We start from the raw sequence: 9,454 nt of genomic DNA, 5'->3' as shown, positions 1-9,454 counted from the left end.
AGAAGCTTTGTTCTTTATGGGTTATAGCCCTTAGCTGTCATGAGAGACAGGGCTTACAACAGCAGAGACCTTTTTAAAAACTCTGCAGCAGGGACTCTTAAAGCATGCCACAGCTATCACCCAGAAGAACCCATGGAAATTGCTACTTAGCAATGTAAAGTTTACCAATTTTTCTTGAACAGATCATGCTACCTTTTCCCCTGCACTGGGGAGACTGCAAAAAGTATTTGCAGTGTGTGTGTTGATTTATTCTATGAATTTAAACTCCCCTTTCCCCTTTCCCCTTTCCCCTTTCCCCTTTCTTTTCCTTCACTTTATTTCTGGTGAACTACCATTCTTCCTGGGGTTACCCACTCTTACTAAGTGAGAAAGTTTCACGCACCTGTTTATATAAAGGGAAACGAAACTCCAGTTTTCTAAATTTTCCAGCTACTGACAGGGGGATTCATCTCACCTGCTTTTAGGTGTCTACCTAAAGTAAAAGGAATGTGATGCTTTTATCTGTGCTAGACAGGTACCCTTTGGCACCTTAGGTGCTCTCTATGGGCAAAGGAGTGAAGTAACTACCAGGGTGCGATTGGGCTGACCTATTTAGATCAGATGACTCACACCTTATGAGCGGCCGTTTCTCTCCATTACTGCAAAAGGAAGCCTGGAGTGACTGGTTCAGGTGCAGATGCCCGTCCTCCATCGGGTGAATCCTACCCTAAATTTGCAGGTACTGTGCGTTTAACCTTTGACTGAGAACAATAACATATGGCAGTTTTTTGCTGGGGAAATTTGTGTTATTGACATAGTCAGTAGGAACAGATTCTAATACACCATTGTCCTGATGCTTACTATCCTAAGAATCCAACATTGGAGGCATTTTGGAAAGGGAAAGAATCATAGAATCGTTTAGGTTGGAAAAGACCTTTAAAGATCATCAAGTCCAACCCTTAACCTAACCCTGCCCATCCCACCACTAAACCACATCCCTAAGCACCCCATATGCCCATCTTTTAAATACCTTCAGGGACGGGGAGTTGACCACTTCCCTGGGCAGCCCATTCCAGTGCTTGAAAACCCTTTTGGTGAAGAAATTTTTCCTAGTATCCAATCTAAACCTGCCCTGGCGCAACTTGAGGCCATTTCCCCTCATCCTATTGCCCATTACGTTATGCCTTTTCTCTGAAACAGATCCAGTGCAACAGAAAAGATCTGTATTACTGTATAATAATAGTGCTGACTGAAATCCCAAATATGAGTGTTTATCTGCTGAGCCTTTCAAAAGGGACTCTGCTGAGCCTTGCAATACCAATGCTATCTGCAATAACTTAGCTTAGTTTAATTCAACTAAACATGCTTAGATGATGACAATACTGTGTTCAAAGCAGGACACAAACTTACCAAACATATTGTAGTTACCATCATTTTAGAAATGTATTTTAAAAGTCTGAGCCATATTTCCCCCAATTATTATAAATGTATGTATTTTACTGAAATAGCAGTAACTTGCCTTCCCTTAGTTCCAATGTAAATGACCCTATTCATCTGTAGCTAAAATTGGCCTCCCCAGAGTACGCTGACTTCAATAGAATTACAACTTGCATGATTTCAGCTGGTAGAGCCTACTGCAGCTATAACCTAAAGAAGTAACATATTTATTGCAATACACGGTAAAAGAAGCACTTGGCAAAGGTCAGGTTTTCAGATGTCTTGTAGAAATGTTATTAAGTGCAATCTTCTGATAGGTCCTCTTCTTCTGCCTCAGTGTCTGTACCAATTGTCTGGAATTTGTGATTCAAGTGCAGCATCTCAGTGGTTTTAACTTCAAGTTAGAGGGTTCCAGTATAATTAAAATAACCTCAGAGTCAAATTGAACAGGTAGGAATTTTGATAAAACTCTTTGAATGAACTCTGTTGCATGAAAGTAAAACAATTTTTAAATTATCAGTCCTTCTGAATGTAGCTAAGGCTGCTAAGGTTTGAGCGAATGTTAGGGGAAGTCCTAAATATTTGAACAAAAAGCCCTGTTCAGGCTATTATTTTATATTAATGGGGGCAAATACTATGCCAAAATGAAACCCTTCTGCAAGCAAGGCCTATCTGCATTTCAGTTTTCCATTTCTAAATCCTAACTTTTTTCTATCATGATGACTCCTTGTTAAGCTGTCAAAAGACAAGGTCAGCACATTATGTTAAGAGTGCAGGTACGGAGATCAGAGAGGAAACCAGACTGGTCAAAAAGTTGGAATGAACTCTAGTTCAGTGCTGAGGAAAAATGTATAGCTACCAGCACTGTTGCTGTCTACAAACTCCAGATTGTTTTAGTTGAGCTATCTGCAAATAGGGAAATACTAATATTTATGTGGTGACTGTCTGTATGAACATCTATGTAGCTAGCTTTCAGCTGACAGACTGCTATACAACAAAAAGATGGCCAGCAGGCAAGTAACAGTGGTCAAACACAAAAATCAGTTAAAAACAACCCCTCTGCAGATTAGATATGAATCGGTTGCACAGCAAGATGATGAGTTTATGCCTCTCTCTTGCTGGAGGTGCTTGTACAGTGAAGCAAAGTACTTCATGACCTTGAGGTTTCAGAGCATACTTTCTCTCTTTACATGGGCAGCAACATGTGACCTGGGTAGGCTGGCACTTCAAATCTGCATTATATCACCCTTTGGGAAGGACTAAGGTACCAGAAGACTCGTCTTGCATATTTTAGAAGATTTTGTGAGCCCAAATGATTTTCTGACTTCATGAACACTCAGAATGCATTATCCCGGATCCCAGCCTTACAGAGATCTCCTCAACCTCTGTGGCATCGCAAAGGTCTCTGGATTGAGGTGGTTGCCAGGAGATTGAGCAGTAGAGAACACACCAGCTCTGAAGAAAGAGCTAAGGGTTGAGTTACATGGAGCACTGCAGGGGTTAGACTCCATGCCACCTCCCCAGCTAAGGCACAGATGAACTCGTATCGTGTGAATTTGTTGGTCAGCGGGAGCCTGCAGGATGCTGTAACCACTATTTGGTAAACTTCAGGATTTTCAATAAGCTACAGTCAGTTGAGTTGTATTGAGCTGAGGAAAAAAACCAAAACCCTGCAAGATCCAAAACTAAAGGTAAACCCAAACATAATTTAGACAGCTTAGTGTCTGATGTGTGTCCCAGCAAAGGCATTATTTAAAGCTCATTCTTATGGACTACCGTTAGCCTAAGTGATATTGAGTACCCTGTAAGATCACAAAGAAACAAAAGTTTGGAGAACTTTCAAAGACAACTAGATGGTGAATATTTATGTGGATTACAAAAGAAGAAGTGGCATAAATAAGCCTGCCTGATGTTGAAAGACGCTAGTGCTTGATGCATTGGAGAAAAGATGCAAGAATAGCTTGTCCTTTTGGAATACTGCTGTGGCAATGTATTCCAAGGACAGAGAATTCACAAGCTAACTGCTGTCCATTGAACTAGCTTCAGTCTCGACCTTATTGAGGTATAAGAAATATATAAATAGTCTACAAATATCCTGGTAATTTAAATGATAAATGCTGACAACTACTTTTCTCCTTTGTGCCTAAGCTTTACTCGGTGTCTTCCATTAAAATATGTAATTGAGTAGCTAGACAGTTGCATTTTGATTTGCATCTATTGCCAAAACAATATATCTTACAGATAAGCCTTTCATGCATTACTTTTAATAATAATGTTTTAAATTAAAAGACTGCTTCCATCAGAATAATGAAGCAAGATAGCCAAGAAAATAGCTATATGCCTGAACACAGAAATTCATTAAAGCAAAAAAAGTCCATGAAACAGTGATGGTAATGTGAAAAAGTACTGAGTCTCAAAGTCAACAATACTGAAAGCAGAGACAGCGTTTAGGGCTTAATGCATGGGAGGGGCTGTTTTCTCTTTTCAGACGTCTTTCTCGTTTCTAAAATTCTGAGAAATCAAAGAAAATTTTGGCAAGTCGGTTACTTTTTCATTGCCACAGGCATATGGGATTTCACTAGCACAAAAACTGGGCTTGACAGTGCCATAAGGAATAATCCTTTATTTTACTTATGTCAGTATTAGTATTAATGATTTCCCTTCTTCCAATACTAAGAAATGTACGATTAATTAATAATGACAAACACCACTGCTTGAAGAAGGCAATGTAATGTAAACAAGATACTCTGCTTTCTAATTTCCCTCCTGCTCTCTATTTAAGTGGCAGATAGTGTATGTATTACCTATATTTATCTTAGAAATAAGTTGTCCTTATAAATCCTTTAAAAGAAATACTTGAAAAGGTGCTGTTTTCCTCATTACAGTATTTTTACCTTTGCCAGAATGTAAGGAACTTGCACAGCAAGTGCTAATCAGACACACGCTCACCTCTCAATCGCATTCCCTTTTCTCCTTTGCTTAGGTTATTTCTTTTCTTCAGCAAGTCAGCTCAGGATTAAAACAAAAGTGGCACTAACATAACAGTAGTACACGCCTGATACCTCTCTGCATCCCTGCCTGCCTGCTGAGCTGCACTGCTGCTCTTGGCAGGAATACAGAGAGGGCTTACGGGAGAAGCTGACACTCCGCATACATCCAGCCGGAGACACGTTTTATAATTCTGATATCTGCCTCCATTGACTCCCGTGACGATGCAAAGACAAAAGGTTCTGCCCGGGACAGAGCAACCCTTTGCTGCTGGAGCGCTGCTGGTACGAAAGTGCTTTATATGACACAAACTGCTACAAAACATTTGGTGCACTAAAGTCTGCTGTCAGGACCTGTTTTCTTTAAGCTGCCAGTCTGTCATTGTCTTTCGGAAACTAGCATGCAGCCAGCAAACCCATTTCCATCAAAAAAAGAAAAAAAAAAAAGCCCTGTTTATACCTCCCTTCCATTTTCTCCTACTAGGTAATTTCTCTCTGTAATGCCACCTCAGGTGTTATAGCTGAATTAATGATTAGCCAACATTTCTCTGGTACTAAATACAAAGCAATAAATAGCAAGAGAGAAAGTAGGTTTTAAAAATGGTAAGAGAATAGCAAAGAGAATCTTTCAAACCAAACAGTCCCCACACCTGAATCTGCTGAACTTCCCAGATACAGTATAAAACTCGTCCTTTTCTGTATTATGGGCACAGCTGCGCTGAGAGGCATTAACCCCCTACCTGCAGCTGGTTCAGATGCTGCTAACTTTCATAGCTGAACCCAGCATGGACCAGAGCACACACTTTGTGCCCACTCATGGGCTAAAACACTGTTAGAGACAGAGAGCATCATCTGCGTTGCTGCTTTCCTGAAGCCTTAGCAGTTATTTTGCCTTGCTACGTAAGTCTTATTGCAGATATGCAATTAAGTTCTCCTGAATTATGATGCATTCTTTAATCCCCCTTTCAAAAACTAAATTAGGCAGCAATGAGGTCACAGATCAGAAGAGCTCTCGTTCAGCCTATACCTCCAGTACTTGGTTCATTCATCCTCTAATTTGGCAGTCAGAGGAATTCCTGGTCAAGGTAAAACCCAGCTTCGAAGTGTAAAACCGTACAAGTTTGGGAACTTTGTCTTTCTGTATGCGTTCTCCATGGCAGCAGGAAAGGCTTGTAAAGGCTTGTAACTGGCCTGTATTCCAACCTATTTTTCACTAAAACCTCTATGTTTCATTAAGATTAGCATGAAACTATGCCATGACTTTATTTTCATCAGTTTTGCAGTTACCCAGTGATGCTTCTTAATTGTTCTGTTATTACAGGTACAACAACCTTGTCTTTGCCTCTCTCACTCTAAGACTCTTACAGTGCACCTTGATGGGTCTTTCAGACACCCAGAATGTGGACACAACCCTGAGATGCGAGGTCTCTGAACTTGTGTAGGTATAAGTGAGGGTAAGGAGTGCTGAACATGTGAAACCATCAGCCTTGAGGGTCTGTTTCTTCCTCTAGCAAAAAAGTGATGAGATCAAATACCCCAGGAAGAATGTCTTTGAATGCCAAATGGTGGCATGTTGCTCGACTCCCTCTCAGCACATGGAGTTTTGAGGTCCACTTATGGGCAATCATATTTCATGTGTATTTGCACAGGCAATTGACTGCTGAAGATGTTAATTTGTTTCTTCTCACTTTATTATCCAGATGTCTCGATACTAAATGACATTTTTGTCTCCTGATACTGTTGCAGGAAGTTTTATCCTTCTGTTTTTAAAGATTTTTGTATTCAAACCAGTTCTAAGTGCTTTATGAAATGTTATCACTAAGCTGCTGATTTGCATCATTATGGGAAACAAGAATTTGGGGATTTCATCTTTCACGTTGCTAAAAAACTACATTTATGTGCTATGGAAGAAGTAACTTCTGTGAAAAACTACACATAGCAAAACCAGAAATAAAACCAAGGATATAGTGGCATGAAATGGCCACAGGCCAACACAAAAGTGAGAAAAATCTTCTTACAAAATATCTTTGTGATGAACTAACATCAAAAGATTTTAGGTTCAGCTAGGCACAGGGAAATTTGGTTAAGCGAAGCAATGAGTGCTGCTGTGCTTTTCATCTTCAAAATGTCTTACAAAGGTTAAGTCTTTAAAATATATCTGTGAAATGAAGCGTTATATTGCCACCATTGTTTTTTTCCCCTCAGCTGAAGTGGATGTTGAGTGTTTAAACGCCCAAGGCCACAGAGAAGGTCGGTCAGATCTAGGACTGCAGCCTAAGCTTCTCCTACAGTGCCTGAACTTCTTAGACTGTGCTGGAAATTCTCCATTTATGCAGTTGTCCCTCCATCAGCCGCTGCCCTCCTTTCCTCAAACGGTTTGCTCTTTTTGACATCTTTTCCTCGGGTGATCTGCAGCTTTCCATTGTGCTGTGTGTACTCAGATTGCCCAGTTAAGCCTGCAATAACCCTGCAGGTCAACCCTCACCTGGCTACATTTGCCTCCTCTATTACTTTAGGCTTTTGACAGTGCAGACCTTTCTTTCCTCCTGTACTACTTCGTGGGAAGGTCAATCTCAACTCCCTATTCAACATGTTTTGCAGAACCTCTATAGAAGACCCAACTAAATGAATTTGATCACCTTTAAATTAGGTATATGCCTCACAAACTCATGTGTAGCGTCTCTGTGTATGAGGGTAGAAAGCGACTCACCATCTCCTGTGTTTGAGTTAGCCTTGGAAAAGCTGTCTCTGTGCCAGGAAGCCTGGGGATTGGGCTGGAAGTTGGGAATTAAATCACCCTTGGCAACACTGGATACTGCCAAAAACCTGCAAGAAAGCAAAAAGTCATCAATATAGACTCTGGAAGTGACAGTGAAAGATCTCTACTTCAGGGGAAGGAAAAAAAATCTTTCAGAAGGCCTAAACAGTAGTTTGCAGGATCTCTTCAGCTAACCGGGATGATTTTTTAAGGCCAGCATCAGGAAAACCCCACAGAATTCACGTAAGAGCATAGATGGTAACGTCTGAAATTCTTTGTAATGGGCTAATGACCAGCAAACCCCTTGCAGGATTTGACACTCCAGAAATTGGCTCCACTTGAGGAACTCAAGAAACCAAAAAAAATTGACCTGGACTTTTCTGAAGTTCAATGGTCAGGAGAATGAGGAGGAGGAAGTCTGTGCTGTGTAGCTGAGCCAGCAAGTTTAGTGTCTCTCATGCTATTAGCACCCAAGTGCATCAGCGAGGTGCTAATAGTCAACTCCTATTGACTGCAGTGGGAGCCCAGGGCACTTGGCATTTTGCAGCATTAGGCCTCATGCTATTAAGCTCAAGACATAAATGTGCCAGAGTATGCGCTCTTTGAACTTCAAGCCACTGTTTCTTTTTTTTATCAAAATACCAATTTTTTTCCCCCCCAGTTAGCAGTGTTTCACAGTAAGCAACTGCCTAAAAAAGAAATATACTGCAAAAGAGTATGCATTGTGAAAAGCAGAAATATAGCATTCTACCAAGAATAGGCTGATTTAATTTTAAATATATATTCTTTAAATGGCTAATGTGCTTAACACGTAGAAAATCAGATATCAAAGGCAGTTTAAAGCAGAAGAGCAGTCAGTAAGAAAAATGAACAAAAAGAAGACAAAGTGACAAAAGAAATAAGGAAAGATCATTGATTTTCTGGAAAAAAGGATAAAAACTAAGAATTTTTCACACATGATTGAGTAACATGGTAATTTATCCAGAATGTAATTCTACTAACATTTGACTGTGGCTTGGTACCAGACAAGTTCTTACAGCTCAAAGCTGTCTGGAGCAGGTTTTGAGGATGGTTACAGACCTATTTTTTGTTCTACCATCTACATGACATTTTGGCCTAGGCTAAGAGAGTTGGTGACATGGTTTCTTGAGGTTGTCAGTGCAACAGGAGGAAGTCTGGGTTTCGTTGTTGCTAGAGGAAGGGCAATGGCCTCCCTGCCAGGGAGCAAGTAATGAATTATAACATCAGTCCTGTATGTATTGAAAAAAACATGTAAAAGTAAAAGCTGTTAGTATTTTTGTACCCATGCCACTGGTAGACGTGAGACTTACATTTTCCAAAAATTAGTCTCCTCCTTGGTATGGAGCATTAACCTTCAAAATCTAACTTACTGGCAGCAATAATAGAGTTTAAATGGTAAAACAAGTGTCCATGCTCTCTCTTTTTCCCTCCCCTCCTTTGCAATGCAGATTTCTCTATCTCTAGGCAAGGCCAGGAAGGACAGAAGGTAGAGTGGCCAGCATGACCTACTACAGGAATACGCAGCACTCAAGATGCGAGTAATGATGTCCTTGGCTGTATCTCATTAAGCATCCAACAGATGATCAGCAGCAACTGATCAAGGCAGAGGCAGAGCAACCCTCTTGCCTGGTTTTTCTTGGAAGTTGGTGGTGTAACCATTGTCTGCGTCTTCCTCCCTCAATGCACTCCATGGGACATGGAAAAACTATGATCTGTATGAGAACGCAGGAGTGCGCAAGAGCTGGGATAATTTTAGGGTGATCTTAAAATACTCAAAAGGATTTCTGTCTTAAGGGGTGAAGGGAGGGGGAGCTGGCTTTAGTTCCCGTTGAGATGTTTCATTCCAAAGTAAGAGATTATAGCTATCGGAAAGTCTAGGAAGCACCTACACACCTCAGAGATTTTGTTTGGCTTTTCTAGAAAAATAAGAAGACTATTTCTTGTCAAACTCTAGGTCCTTTTCGTACGTGCCTTCCCTCTGTGGTCTATCTTCTTCCCATCCTCCTTTCCTTCCAGCTTCTGCATCTTCATATCTTCATCCTCCTTATCTCAACTGCGTTTGCAAGCAGCTGGCTCTCTGCACTCAGGCCCCTCCTAATTGTGCTCCCTTTTTTCTCCTGGTCCTCTTATGCAAAAAGGAATATTTCTGCAACATGTGTGCATATGTAGTTAAGAATTTCCCTGCTGGTGTGCCATCTAATGACCTCATTCCTGCCCAAATGGGGAGAGAGTGTCCTCTGAAGGGGATGGGGAGGCCACCTGGGTGCTTAGA

The 9,454-nt window shown here is 40.9% G+C and overlaps 1 protein-coding gene across 8 annotated transcripts in view; it reads right to left on the bottom strand.

Annotated features, from left to right (window-relative positions):
• HTR1F (5-hydroxytryptamine receptor 1F) overlaps positions 1 to 9,454 on the bottom strand; it is a 118,772-nt gene that overhangs the window by 60,272 nt on the left and 49,046 nt on the right. For all 8 annotated transcript variants that reach the window (XR_004841505.1, XM_035890757.1, XM_035890761.1 and 5 more), the window contains exon 2: positions 7,114 to 7,229. The gene's annotated coding sequence lies outside the window, so the exon portion shown is untranslated. The remainder of the gene's footprint in view (positions 1 to 7,113; positions 7,230 to 9,454) is intronic.

Source organism: Egretta garzetta, unplaced genomic scaffold (genome assembly GCF_000687185.1).
Source record: "Egretta garzetta isolate BGI_Z169 unplaced genomic scaffold, ASM68718v1 scaffold383, whole genome shotgun sequence".
NCBI classification, from domain to species: domain Eukaryota; kingdom Metazoa; phylum Chordata; class Aves; order Pelecaniformes; family Ardeidae; genus Egretta; species Egretta garzetta.
Note: the sequence above shows the minus strand (reverse complement) of the source record. Positions and strands in the feature narration are given on the sequence as shown.